At 49.1% G+C, this 5,487-nt stretch overlaps 1 long non-coding RNA gene across 2 annotated transcripts; it reads left to right on the top strand.

Annotated features, from left to right (window-relative positions):
• Positions 1–719: 719 nt before the first annotated feature.
• Positions 720–5,275, top strand: LOC109500035. Of its 2 annotated transcripts, none has more exons than XR_006598476.1 (5): positions 720–973; positions 1,088–1,178; positions 1,749–2,175; positions 2,277–2,342; positions 2,895–5,275. It is a non-coding gene; the product is annotated as an uncharacterized LOC109500035 (long non-coding RNA). The 2 variants fall into 2 exon arrangements; XR_006598477.1 differs by having other exon boundaries at positions 1,046–1,178.
• The last annotated feature ends 212 nt before the right edge of the window (positions 5,276–5,487 follow it).

Here is a 5,487-nt window from a genome sequence, read left to right as displayed (position 1 = left end):
TAATCATTTCTCTTTGCTTCATGTGGGTTCTATCTCCAGATGGGGCTAATTAGTGAGCATAAATGTAATCACTGACATAACAAAGAGATACAGTGATCTGCCATTTATATTAAAATGCTCTCCGATCATCCTGCTCTCAAGGATTTGAAATTTGGGGGCACCTGGGGGGGTTCAGTCAGTTAAGCATTTAACTCTTAATTTCCTCTCAGGTCACAGTTGCACGGTTCGTGGGTTCAAGCCCGGCTCTGTGCTGACGGCGTGGAGCCTGCTTGGGATTCTCTCTCTCCCTTTCTCTCTGCCCCTCCCCCACTTCCTCTCTCTCTCTCTTTCTCTCAAAGTAAGTCAATAAACTTTTTTTTTAAAAAGAGAGAGTCTGAAATTTGGCTGAAGGTTTATATGAGTTGGGGGCCATATCCCTCCATGTCTCCTAAGAAAAATGTATCGTTATTCTGCTTTCTAAAGTATACGTAAAATGGGGAACAGTGACGTAATACCCCCATACACACAGCCTCTGGTGGCATTTTGTCAGTTTATTCCACCGGCTAAGGGGGCTCCTTCAGTTATGCTGGCTTTGGGCGCCTCCAAGTGCTGGCTGGAAGCCTCGCTGTGGGGCAGCCCAGACAGTTTCCGTGGCCACTCTTGAGTCACAATCCACTTGGAAGGTTTGTGCTCAGCTAGGGTCAGGGTCACCTCATAGGCCCTGGGGCCTCAAGGGAGCATCCCGGCTTCTGCAGACGTTCACACAGGTGCCCTCATGCCCGGCCTTCCAAGCACAGGCGTGTAGGGGATTTCTCACAAACGCTTTCTTTGGGTTTTCAGTGTAGACTCACCACTCACTTTTGGAAGCATCCCAAATTGAGGAATAAGGGTCTGAGCCCCGTTCTTTGCCTCTGCACAGGTGTCTACCTTAAAGTTGAGGGGATACACTGACATCCTATTCAATTGGCAAGAAATTGCTCTCTTGTCATAGAAGGTAAGTCCTCTACCTGCGATCCTTGGTTAAGTGCTTTTATTTGTCTCTGGACACCGCGTGGTCTTTTAGAAGGTTTCCTGGTCTTGGCTGCTGGAAAAGCCTTCTCTTCTCCAGCCAACGTATTCCCCGGCCTGGAAGCAGACCTCAGGTGGGGCCCTGGAGGCAGCAAGAGAAGCTGGGCTGAGTGGAGACTCACACCACAGAGGTATGTAACCCCAATACCTCCCTCTTCTGCAGACCGGACCAACTGGACGCGGTCACCGGGGTTCACCAAGCACGCTTTTCAAATCAAATTGTCCAGGAGACTTTGATACAGGTCCTCCACACCCAGCTCCTCCGAGGAGCGCCTGGCATCGAGTGCTCACTGCACTGGTGCGAAATAAGGCTGAGAGTATCCCGTTTTCTTCTCAGTTTTCTGGTCCCTTGCAGTTCAGCGGGGACAGGACACAGGTCTGGCTGTGCTCCGACTCACAGACACTGTCAAGAGCTGAGAGGCGAGCACGAAGGCTACAGACAGCAGCAGCAACCTTGATCTCTGAGCACCCAGGTGGGGGATGCGGGGGGGGGTCCAGGCTGACGGTGTCACAGAGGCCAAGCGGTCACAGGAGGCTTCAGGGTGCAGTCCTAGGTCCTGTGACACGGGAGCCATCCTACCCATTTTTTTTTTTTTTTTGCTGCCTATTCCTCCCCATTTTACGATCCTGAGATGGTAAAATCTCAAACAGGGTTATAAAATCCAATCCTGAGACAATCTTGAGTCTCCGGTCTTTCCTAGGATTCTGTAAGCCAGCCGGTAAACTTCCCAAAGGATCATTTGTTGCTTAAAGCCACCAGTTATGTTCTGCCTCTCGCAAAAAAAGAAAAAAATGTCTCGGTGGAGAAGGTGTTAGCGGTAGAAGCAGGGTTCAGGACCCGGACTCCAGGACTGATGACCCTACCCGAGCTTCAGGGACCCCGGTCTTACTGGCTGGGAGAAGGCAAGCCCTCAGATGTTTGCGCTGTGGGCGACCAGATGGACGATCCAAAGGCCGGTGGCTGTGTCCCCGGGGCAGGTCACTGCGAAGCCGCCCCCTTTGCAAAGGCGGAGCCCCCCTCCATGCAGCCACCCTTCGGGACCCCGACACTTTGTGGGACACGGTTTTCAAGCCCCTGGATAGTCTCTCAACTCCGTTTCAGCTTCAAAATAATATGATCATACACATGTAAGTATGTAAGTACAGCGGGAGGACTTGATCAGAAATTTTAGCAGAGACACTTCACCCAACAGCCTGCTTCCAACGCCTCCCATCTCTTCTCCCAACAGCCTTGGAAAGACTGGTTTCTGCGCCCACGAGAATCACATCCTAGTGAAGCTCTAGATTCTATGAGGGTAAACGCTGCGTCCTGTGTTTTCCGTGGTTCCTTCAGTGCCTGTATGAGGCTCCAAGGGCTGCGGTGACAAAATGCCACCAGCCGGGTTGGCTGACCCAGGGAAATGTCCTCCCCTACCACGCTGGGGGCAGAGTCTGACATCTGCTGATGGCGGGATCTCACCCCCTCGGGAGCCCTGGAATTGACCCCTTTTCCTGGGAGTGTTGGCAGTGTGGGGTGCCGCTTGCTGGCCAGTGCCCCACTCCACTGCGTCACATGGCTCCTTGGGTTTCTTCTTTAAGGACACCTGTCACGTTGTGTGAGGGCCCACCCTATCCCAGGATGACCTCACCCCAACTTGGCTACATCTGCAAAGACCCACCTTTACCAGGAGGGGGGCTAACACTCCAGCGTATCTTTTGTGGGGGACACACCTCAGCAACCCCCCCCAGACAGGGGAAGATCAACACGCTGTTCTGAGAGCGTATTAAATGTATTTCTTCTCTTCTAATTTCTCCTCACTCAAATAAATCAGCAACCCACAATTTCCTTTCTCTTCCACCTTCCTTAGCTGCATGATTCCAGCCTCTCTGCCTGTTTGACTGGGGGATACACTTTTCCCACCTGCGACAGTCACTTCTTTCTTGTGCTGGGGGCAAAGCCGCAGGGAATCTTCCAGCTGAGCCTGTCCCTCCGCCTCCTCCATCGCCCTGAGGACAAGGAGACCCCTGACCTCGGCATTGGTTCTTGGATCAGGCCTCTTCTTCATGTTCTAGAAACAAAACTGCATGAAACAAGCGACCCTCATCATGTGTGTCTCTTGAGAACGTCTCTTGCACTAGCCGATCCATTTCTGTCTCTCCGCCTCTGGCTCATCCCAATCCATCACCTCCCCCTCCATGGTAGAGAGAAAACATCTGGAAGGGAGTCACAAAGAGCTCAGCGACGGGGGCAGAAGCGTGATGCTTTCGCTCTGTGGCGACGAATGCCCAGCCCTGTGATGAATCCCCCTCTTGGCCCAGCGCTGACGTGAGGCTCCCGCATAGACGAATTCACAGCCACAGACTCACGGACCTGCCCCTTCGGGCTGCAGACCAGAGATGCGTCTGATTTGTGTGTTTGCTGAAGCTTAAGTGGGCAGGTTCTTTCCTCTACCCTCTGAACAGCCAGGGAGGAACCCACCAACTCACAAGAGAGAGAAAAATCCACCCCAATAGCAAGTGTGGTCTTTCTTCACACCCCTCCTATCGCTTCAGCCTCCGAGGTGCTGTTTGGAAGGGTGTATGGATTACATTTGGGAAGCTTTCCAAACTGTCTCCACAAAGAAAAGAAAGAAGGAAAAGATAACCAGCCATATTAGGCCGGCCATATTAACAAGCAAACCGCTTTTCCTCTAGTGAACCACAGAGTGTCTGTGGTGAGCAGGGAAGGAGCCTATGTTCCGGGGTTTTCTCACAGAGGGTTAGGTTTCCGGTCTATTTTCCTGGATCTAATCACTCACGTGTCCCTACCGCTGGCTGCGTGTGCAACCAAAGTTCTCATCAGTTTGCTGGCTTAACAAGGAGTGGATGTGAGCGATGGGAGGGTCTCCCCAGATGCCATGCGTTTTTGTTCGCCCCCATTCCTAAACGTGGTAATAAAGTGCAATACCAATAACTAATTAAAAAGTCCCTGGAAAAGTTGCGTGAACGAAATCCTTGTGAACTACTGCCGTAAATATCATGAGAGATTCCTTTCATTCAGAACTGAGTGGGGGCCAGGCATGGTGTAAGCAACTGATCCGATCTTCACCAAATGTCCATCAAGGTGGGACTTTTATCTCGGATAAGAAATTGCGAATCAGAAAGATGAAGCGATTTGCTGAAAATAACAGAGCTAAGATATGGGAAAATTGGGATTTGAAAGCGGGACCTCAGATTCAAAAATCCTGATTTTTAATACCGCGCTATGCTGAAGGAGATAAGGAACAAAACCTGAAATACGGAATGGAAAAGCGGGCTGGAACAAAAGCGTGAAGTACGAGTCAACGAAGGGCTCAGAATTAGATCAACAAGTTCTGGTATGCAAATCGAGTGATCAAAATTCTTAAAAAAAAATAGCAGAAGTGTCATAGAAGACATAGATTTGGAGCCGAATCTGGAGGTAAGAAAGAAATACTCCAAAGAGAAAACCGTCCTGTATTTCTTTCTGTGCACTTCCTGTTTTAGAAGTGCTGTAGTCATTGGGCAAGAATCGCATAGACATACAGAGATACTTTGAACTTGGGTAGACCGTTCCATAACCTGCACGGGTATTGGCAACGGGATGGTGGGGAATAGAAAGCATTGCTATATCTGAATGGAGGTTCATTGATTTTATCCGTTAAAAATAGCTTGGCAATTGGCTTTTGATCATTGTTCCCTCAGAACAAAAACCAAAAGTAGAAGAAATAGCCTATTGCCAGAATTGGGTCTACAGCCGCTACCTGAAACTTTTTGCTAGATTCAGGGAAGAGTTTGGAATAACCTGAAGATCACTTTTTTTTTTTTTCTAATGTGCTTGAAAACAAGTTGGAATCTTCATTTGAACTTGAAAGTGCAGGAATCCCAGCATGTTGGGCAGATAGTGGTGTTCAGCCTTTGGGGCTAAAACAAGACAGGATGATGACAGAAACCCGTCTGTGGGCTTGGAAGGCAGTTATTATGGGATATGATAACAGTATTTTGAAAGGGTGACTGTTTTTATGTTTCCTGTCTTTTCTTTGTGGTTTCCCTTTTATTCTTTCTCTTGGAGTTTGGTAAAGATCTTTTGGAAAATTCTGACCTGTTTCCACTCTTCTGGAGGGAACTTTTACAGAGGAATCTGCCTATGCTTGGGGAAGATTTATTTAAAAAAAACCTGGAGTATTGGGGCACCTGGGTGGCTCAGTTGTTTAAGCCTTTGACTCTTGATCTCAGCCCATGTCAGGATCTCATGGTTCGTGGGTTTGAACCCTGGGTCGGGTCTGCACTGACAGCAAGGGGCCTGCTTGGGGTTCTCTCTGTCCCTCTTTCTCCACCCCTCCTCCATTCACAATCTCTCTCTCTCTCTCTCTCTCAAAATAAATAAACATTAAAAAAATGAAAGCATTTGGTGTTTTGGTTTTCTTGTGTGAAATAATTCATGTTTTCCACACTACAATGGGC

The sequence above is a fragment of the Felis catus genome, chromosome B2 (genome assembly GCF_018350175.1).
Source record: "Felis catus isolate Fca126 chromosome B2, F.catus_Fca126_mat1.0, whole genome shotgun sequence".
Classification (NCBI taxonomy): domain Eukaryota; kingdom Metazoa; phylum Chordata; class Mammalia; order Carnivora; family Felidae; genus Felis; species Felis catus.
This window is presented reverse-complemented; position numbering and strand designations above follow the sequence as displayed.